Source organism: Sardina pilchardus, chromosome 24 (assembly GCF_963854185.1).
Source record: "Sardina pilchardus chromosome 24, fSarPil1.1, whole genome shotgun sequence".
Taxonomy (NCBI): Eukaryota; Metazoa; Chordata; class Actinopteri; order Clupeiformes; family Clupeidae; genus Sardina; species Sardina pilchardus.
In genome coordinates, this window is record NC_085017.1 from 16,808,089 (window position 1) to 16,817,500 (window position 9,412).

Sequence of the window (9,412 nt, forward strand, 5' to 3'; positions counted from 1 at the left end):
AGTATATATTCTATTCTATTCTGTTTAGCCTGAGCCATCACCTCAGCCTGCTCATGGCTCCGGCTCCATCTCCATCTCTATTGCATGTTTCAAGAAACCCTCATGTTCAACCCTCAACCCCTTCCATCCTCATCATTCTCTCTTTCTTTTCTTTCTGTCTGTCTGTCCTTTCTTTGCTGGGGGTGACTTTATTATGATGGGACAGTGAAGTCACTGACAGGAAGTCACTGACAGGAAGTGAGTGGGAGAGGGAGAGATGTAGGTGGGATAGGGAAATGACCCGGACCAAACTCGAATCCAGGTCCCCGTGGGCACTTGGACCCAAATGTGGTTCGGGCAGCTGTAGCCAGTTGCACCACAGCGTTCCATCTCATTTCTACCCTTCAGATAGTGGGATAGCTGAGAATACTGGAACCCTGACAGAACTGGGCCTGCATCCCACCCCCATGTTATTCATACACCTTAAAGAGAGCTGCAGCAGGAAGCCACTGTGGGCCACTTGAATTACATGTGTGTGGGCCCCAGTCGTGGCGCGACTGGCTGGGGCACCTGCACCGCATGCCGGCGACCCGGGTTCGAATCCCGCCCCATGGTCCTTTCCGGATCCCACCCTACTCTCTCTCCCACTCGTTTCCTGTCACCCTACACTGTCCTGTCTGATTAAAGGCATAAAAGCCAAAAAAATATCTTAAAAAAAATAATAATAATTACATGTGTATGGAATAACATGCCACCTTACTTTCCGACGGAACAACCATCTGTTCACGGTCGTTTGAGTTCCGAGTGAGATTGAACTGCCCTATGGAGCTCTATCCCTGAGCTGCGGGCAACAGGTAACTGATTGGCACAGACGAGGCAAATGAGCAGTTCATTTACTTCAATGTTAAGGCCCCGAGGGCTTTGGCTGGAAACCCCTTTATCTCTCTGGGGCTGGCTGCCTCTCTGCTCCCATAGACAGTTGATGAGGCTCAACTTTAAAGCACACGTACTGTATGCGCAGCAGTGCCAATGTTGACAATGCCGGATTGGCTGATGTACCTTTCCGTGTATATCAGGTGCATCAAGCAGTGTAACATAATACAGCAGGTAGGCTGGGCTCCATGCATTCATCATGCCTACATGCAGTTTAATTCTGCATAGTTTACCTTTCATTGTCTTACCACTACACAACAACATACAAAGCATGCGCAATAATACGTGCACAGAAGGGAAACCGTGTGGCTTAGATTCATACACAAGATTAGATGTACTGTACTCGTAGGCTGGATGTCTGCACTAGCAAACTTGGCCCAAATGATCCTAATCCTGTATTAAGACGACACGGGGACTGGGTGTGGGAGAGTGTAGATTCGGGACTGAGGTTGTGTGTGTGTAACCTAATCCCTTCCCTGACACTAATAGGGCGCTTTGAGGCAGTCTGTCGCAGGGGGGCTGTACAAGTGTACATGGAATGAAATGGATACAGCCAAACTAATGGAATCCCTTTTGCTCAAAGGAACACAGGCCACAGCACAGAGTGGCTTGTTGGCTATAACCAGGTCCTGAGGAGATTCATTTCCCACTCCCTTTACCCCTTCATTCAACTTTGTTTCTTTTCTTGACGAAGACACTGTCACATTTGTACAGGAGAGTAAATGCCTTTGGTGTCTTGGCTTGTTTACATGTTTTCAAGTATTTTCAACCTAAATTGGTCAAACAACTTCAATGATCTCGAGGAGTGGTGGTACTGTAACATTCTTCAAACAGTTCTGTTTTGTCCATATTAAAAGCTCAACTGTTGCTTCTGGCAGAACAGTCATTACATACAATTTCCCTCTAGGTTACAGTCAGTAGCACAGGCAAATGGGTAGTGATGAATTGCAGTATTCCCAGCCTACTGTACATTCTGCAAGCTGTGTGCTCTGTGTGTTCCTAGGGCCTGTAAGTCCCAATAATGACATACCATTTTCCGCAGGCTCCTGCCCTCATATATTTTTGTTTTCCAGATGAGTTGTGCTATATGGAGCATTTTGTGTACATGCTTTTCTGTGCACTTCTCTGCTACGGGGGTGAATTGTGCTGATGCAGGTACTTAACTCCAATAACTGTTTGCTGACAAAAAAAAAGGAGCTTAGTCAGTAGGCAGCGTTCCTTTTCACTGCATATTACTGAAGACTCCCCAAGAAGGCGACCCAGGGGAGTTGCACATGTATCAATTACAGTGAGCATGTAAGCAGCCGAGCAATTTAACGGCCACACGCCCACATATGTGGCAGCGCACCTCGGCTCTGACAAGTAGAGGGGCGGTTTATCTGTAACCAGGTGACAGTTCATTTTCTCGGTTGATGACCGAGGCGCACGGAGGCTGCATGAAGCCATAAGGAAGATCAGCTGTCATGCATTTACCTACCCCTCTCCAACACCCCCCCCCCCCACCCCTCCATCAAGACCACCACCACCACTTTACTTCCATCACCACACTTTAGCTCTGCTCCACTGCGCACGCATGCACAGAGAGAGAGAGAGCGAGAGAGGGAGAGGGAGACAGAGAGAGAGAGAGAAGCACGCACATCTCTCCACCTGCATAGTCATCACATTTTGACTACCAAGGCAGTGAGACGATTCTGCAGACTCCCAGACCTGTCGCTGTAATTTAAATCTTCATTTTTATCCTTCACTGTGATAAATCACCAGCACTTGCATTTTTTGTGCAATAGCTGGAACTTCTGTCTCTTGCATCCCCCCCACCCATCTAACATACAGTTTTGACTTATAGTGGTGTGCAAATGAGGGCCGAGTGGCGTAAAATAGGAAAAGACTTGTTAAATATGAATTAAACGGCTATAGTCAGGCGAAATGGAGCATGTAGAAGAAGAAAATGCATCTTTAAAAGAAAAGAACGCAAGTTTTTTTTTTGTCTAGCTGGCCCTCCTCTCCTTTGTCTCAGGATACCCACGTAAGCAACTTATATCACTCAGACAGACTCCACTGTTGGTCTGCTGACCAGACAGTCAGTTGCGTATTCAGCGGGTCCATTACACAATGCTATCTTCTCTGTATATGTCCACACTCGGTTTCTCAAAAACAGCATTTCAGCAGCAGAGGGGGTGCCTGTGGAATCTGTATCAGCACAATATTATCTCTGTTCTATTCAGTTGTACTGACTAGCATTTATTTTCTTACTCTTCCAAATCCAACTCCAAAAACTATAGCAAATCTCTGTGATCTAGTTAGTAGACTGTGTAGAATATTGAAGGGCAAGTTTCTCCTTCAGGATACTGGTTATGAAAAGTATGCAACCCCAATATGTTCAAATTTTGATATGTTTCCCTTTTTTGCTTTTATAAATGAAATCATTATCATATTGTATAAATTGGATATATCATTTTTTTACAATAATTTACCAAATAAAAATTCTTTAATGTCAAAGTGAAAACATATTTCTACAAGGTAATGTTGATTAGCTATAATTTTGAAGGATAATGCCTTAATCTCCACCATTTTACATTGGCACCATGAAATCACGAGTCCCTTTGTTCAAGACATACTTGTGTACTGCCATGTGTTCTGCTTGTGTGTTCTGCTGCCCTATTTCCTGTGTGTATTCTTTACCCCCTTCATGGAGAAGAACCCTACCCTGTCTTGAGAGTGTCTTATAAATAATGACTGCTGTAATTTGTTCCGCTGTCATAGTTAAAGAAGAGGAAATCATACATGTAAATAGACTTATTCATAGTAAATCACTATACCAAATCATGAACCTCGTCTCTTAATGTGACGTGACTATGTTGTGGAAAGACTGAAATATTTGAATCCTCCATATTTCCGTGTGACATTTGACCTCCTATTAGCCTATGATGAGTTGGCATTACAATTGCTTCGGGAAAACTCCAGCCTTACAAGGTCACAGTGAGTTGTACAGTGTCTCTGAATAATGAAAGTCTGGAAGAAATCCAATGTTTTCATCCTCTGATTGTTCTATTGACTCTGAAAGGAAGGTACACAGCAAATGTGACAATTTAAAGGAATTCAGAAGTGGAGTCAATAGATGAAAACCTAACAGAACAAAGAACTGGTGGAATAAGTATGCAGGAAAGAAGAAAAGGAAAAGGGGGTATTGCAGAAGTGAGAGCTGGAAGAAAGGAAATTGGGGTCTATAAACACTGGAACACAAAACGGTCTTTCTGCATTGAGGTGTTAATTTAGACATCACACAAATTCCCCGCTGCGATAAGTTTACAGAGGATTTGTCCACGGATAAATGCTGCTACAATGGATTAGCTTGAAATTCTTCCCTCGAAATCCATCCAGACAAAGGAAAGCGAGGGGGGCATTTCTTCTTCTATTCCCCCACCTCCTGTTGGTGCAACTATCAGATTCTGGCTACATTCAAAGATGGAGGCTTGAGCCTAGCCCTGGCACCAAACAACCCATTCCTCAGAAGTCAATTACTATACCTGGCCTGGTGCCATTTTAATAGCCCTACTCTGCGGCAATGACATTTTTTTTTTTTTTTAAGTCCTCCACCGCTGCCGTCCCCACCCTGCGAGGCCTGTTTTACAACACTGTCACCCAATCCCTGTCCCACAATATTGGCTGCCATAGATGATCAGCAACCCGCGGCCACAGCGAGAGGCAGCTTGTAGCCTGGTTACCAAACTACACAGCCGGTGAGCACGGATTTAATTGAAATTCAGCGATGCGCCGTGCTAGACAAAGATGGGTGTGTCTCAGCGAGTCTCCGAACCAAAACAGTCAAAACAGGATTTTATAGAGGAGAAAGAAATGCAGACATGATGCCTTTCTAGGGGTGTGTGTGTGTGGGGGGGGGGGGGGTAAGATATGATGATATGATATATCTGGACTAGCTCTGATCCAGAGGCTGCGCCTGTTATCGGTTGGGGGGGGGGGGGGGGGGGGGTGAGGGGTGACTGGCTCTCAGTGATACGAGGGGACAGTAAGCACCGTTAGGGTCCAAGCGTATCAATTATGCCGGCACAGCAGAAAAGCTGCTTAGGAGTGGACGGCGTGCCCTGGCACACGAGGAGCAGGACGAGATAAATCTGGCGGCGGTGCCAAGCGCGGCGATGAGATGAGACCGGGTCCCTGACGTGTGGCGGGGCAGAGATTTAAGGGCCCCATGTCTCCCGCGGCGACGGGGGCAAATTAGACAGGGGAGGATGGAGAGTCCCAGGAGGCTGGATGGAGACGCCACGTCACGCTGTTGCCAAGAGGAATAGCAGCACCAGACCTCTGGGTGGAGGGGCTGCTCACAGTTACCTTTTTTCCTCCTTCTCTCTCTGTCTATCTCTCTCTCACACACACACACACACACACACACACACACACACACACACACACACACACACACACTCACACGCCTTCAGACGTACCACATTTAATCAAAATCTTCCACTGGGCAAACACACACACACACACACACACACACACACACACACACACACACACACACACACACACACACACACACACACACACACACACACACACACACACACACACACACACACACACACACACACACACACACACACACTCAATTTATACTAACTCATCCCGAAGATGGTTCACAGAAAATGACAAACAATTAAGTGAAGGCATACTCTCTCTCTCTCTCTCTCTCTCTTTTCTTTTCCAGCCCTTTGCCCTCACTAATTCTTTCCATCGCCAACACCCTCCCTCTCTTCCTGATGCCGGCTCTTCCTCAGATCCTCAACACACAACACAAAACAATCTGCCTGTCTCATCTCCTTTCCAGGCGCCCGGAGAAACGTAGTGAAAGTGTCCCATTGTTACCGGCACACTCCTCCCAGAGGGAAGGTCAGTTGTGTCCATCAACTCTGTTTGACACTTATTCTCTGATAGGCCGCCACTCACACTCTCTGATCACCAACCGAGTAACGTTAACCTTCACTCTTTTTTATTGAATTTTATTGCAGTCTGGGTTGGCTTCATATGCCAGGAATATATTGATAACTGCTGAGGACAAACACTTTGTTCAATACTGAGTTTATGACTCTAATATTGTTGTAGCAATAAAAATATTTTTATTGAGAGGTGTCTGGTGTATTGTATCCATTATATGCAAACATATAATATAATGTTTAGGAAATCATTATCAATAATATTAAGTGGATCTATTAAATACTAATTGTAAGCACAGTGCTTCTGTAATCTGAATTTGATCGGTAGGTGTTATAGTGCTCCCATGTGGGCATTTATAGAATTGCAAGAGGCAGAGTTTTAACACTGCAAGACTGGGCTATCCAAAAATTACCAGTGAAACAAAAGATGGTTTTCATCTTCATAATTGAAATTCAAACATTATCATCTAAATACTGGGAATATCACATTCATATCCTTTCAGCAAAGCAAATTAAAAAGTCCTCGAGCATTCGTTTCAATCAGGCCATGGATTGCGACTGATGCAAGTGGCTCTCAGAGAGTCTATTAGATGCTTGAGTGTTCTTTGTGAGAAGCGACGGAGTGATGGGATGAAGTATCTCACTGTGGCACGCTTTATAGTACAGAGAGCTGTGGAGACACACTCAGACTCACTAACGTGGACGGGGAGTCAGAGAGCCTGAGACTGATCTACTTCTGATCTGTGTGGAGGGGGACAAAAACGTTCTATGTATGTGATATACGAGATGAAAGCGTAGACAGTGCTGCAGTCTGAGGAGCACCAGGAGAGTCATATTTCAGCGATTCAAAACAAGCAGATGACATCTTGAACCCACAGATTCCCCTTGGTTGTCTTGTCTGAAACAAATCTGTTTTTATGATGCTTATGCAATATCCCAAAAGGGCTCCAAGAATTAATCAATTCATCAAGTAGTTGTCAACTAATAAATTAACCACAGACTATTTTGGTAAATGGTTAAAATACCAATAATTCACGGATGGGATAAATGCAGAGACCAAATTCCTTGTATACGCAAGTATACTTGGCTGAGAAGATAAAAAAAAAAAAACTCATAATGTTCTGATTGACTTTTAAACTTGACAGTAAACTAGATATATTTAGTGACTGGAAAAAACAATGCAATAGAGGACAGTCTTGGGCTTGTCACTGATCAACATTTTTCTCACAATCTTCTGACATATAAATAGCTAATTGATTAATTGAGAAAATAACCTAAAGATTAATTGACAATGAAAATAATTATTGGTTGCAGACCTACATCATGCAGACCTACATCATGCATTATAGTGGATTAAGGCATATCTTTCAAAGCCTGTCCATTTAAAGGGGTACATCAAGACCTGTGAAATAAATTATAGTTATGATATTTGAAAGGGCTCAAAACTAACTTGTTTTTCAAGCTTTCAAGCCTTTGTTCACAAAAAAAGTGTCTGAATATTTGATCCTTTCAGACCAACTGCCTTAGGCTGGGGGCCTAAGTTTTAAAACTAACTGAAACTTTCTTTCTGACGATGCTTCTGTGAGAAGCACTGTTAAAAGGAAAACACCAGTGGCTATCTAACTAATTTATAAGATGCTTTGAGCAATGCAATAGGACAAACTGCTATTGTTCTTGTTAAACAATGGCATTAGTCTGCAGCCAATGGTGCAGTAAGCTTCTAAACCACTGAAATTATTCAAAACCATTTAATACAATGTATTTGAATTCTGTGGTTGAAAAGTGAAGATACATACTATTTCCATGATGCACTTTTTGTTACTGCAACATAGAACAATGGTAATTCAAAAGGGATAAAATAAAAAAGATGGGTATGACTTCTGGAGTTTTAGGGAAATTCCCAGGGAGGAAATATCTGTCTTTCTGTTGTTCCTTAGTCCTTCCATCTGGAAACCATACCTCTTGCTGTTTTTATTTTCTCCAGTAGGGGGCGATGGTTGCATACATTTTCGGTTGTCCTCCACTGAGGTTTGACAGTCCCCATTAAAACAGCTGAGGCACAGAACAAAATGTACCACTAATATCTGACACAGATGTCACCGCTGTAATCCACCACAAATGCTAACGCTGGAATTATACCTGTCCAGACATTGGGACATTGTGCGACTTCTTTGGGTGTAAATGGCTTCAGAACCACGATTATATGAACTACAATTCAAAGTAGGCCCGTTCGTGAAAAATGATTGGGCACTCTAGTAAACCATTTTTTTGGGTATGTTTACAAAATCGAATCAATGTCTAATATTTAAATATCGCAGATGTTCGTCTATTTCTAATCCGACTCTTTGTAGTTTATGTTTGTCTTGAGAGAGATCATTCTAGCCTAGTCTATAATGGGGAACATATCGTGACTTGAAATTAAATATAGCCTATTTGAATTTCTCGAATTATTAACCACATTAAATTCTCCTATCAAAAGTAATAACAGGAATGCATTAAGAGTCAGCGCAGGTGGAGGCCTCAATCTTTCATCGCATAATGTTGCCCAATTCACATTTGTGTGGTAGGCTAAAAGGCCTAATGAGTTATGGCTTTTAATATTACACCTATTTGAACTTTCATATTACCCAGTCCATGACAGTGCGAGGTTTTATGTGAGGCTACTTCTATGCTATTGCTGACAGATCAGCGCGAAGGATGCTGGGGCACCACTAGAAGTCTTTTATTAAAGCCCCGCAGTCTCTTGAGAGGGACTTCCACACCAATCTGCGACCAGCTGTAAATCTCAAAGCCGGAGACCGAGACGCAGATGGAGTCAGACAAGGGAGCAAGAGTGAGAGGACAACAGCGCGCCAGTCAGACAGACATAGAATGACAATGGGACGCTGGAGAGGGAGAGGTGGGGCGAAGACAGATGTGGTCTAATACAGAAAATAATGCTACTGGAAGCGTAAGAGATGGAGAGACGGGGGTGTCTCGCACGGGCACCTCTAGACGTGCCGCCTGCCCTCTGTGCGAATATGGCTGACAGAGGAGATGAACCGTGTATTATGGCACCGAGCGCGCAAACACCCTTCAGTTGGCAGCGGTGCTGCTCGTGCCAGCCGCCGCAGCGGTGATAGCGGCAGACCCCGTTTTATAGCGATTACGCAGAAGAGGACACGCGAGGGAAGAGCGGCAGCTCAGTCTGTCTGGTGCTCACTGGGTCACGTTGAGGACGACTACCCCCCTCCCCCTCCCCTCTCCCCCTCCTGCGTCTGCCGCTGCTGCCCGAGGTCCCTACTCGCTGCGTCGGCCTACATATCTCTCGTGATGCGGCAGGCTGTAAATAAAGCATTTCCAGCGTCTGCCGCACATAGTCTTCACCCGCGCATTTAATCCCCCTGATCCCACCTTGACAATGCCCTCAACTCCGCTGTGTGTTTGCGCTGAATGGCGGACAAGAGAATGCTTTTCACTGTTGCATTAGCTACAAGATTAGCGGCCGGCTCTGCCATTCTAAATGGTAAATGATACCCTCTAGAGATTTTAGAGACAGATACCCTTGG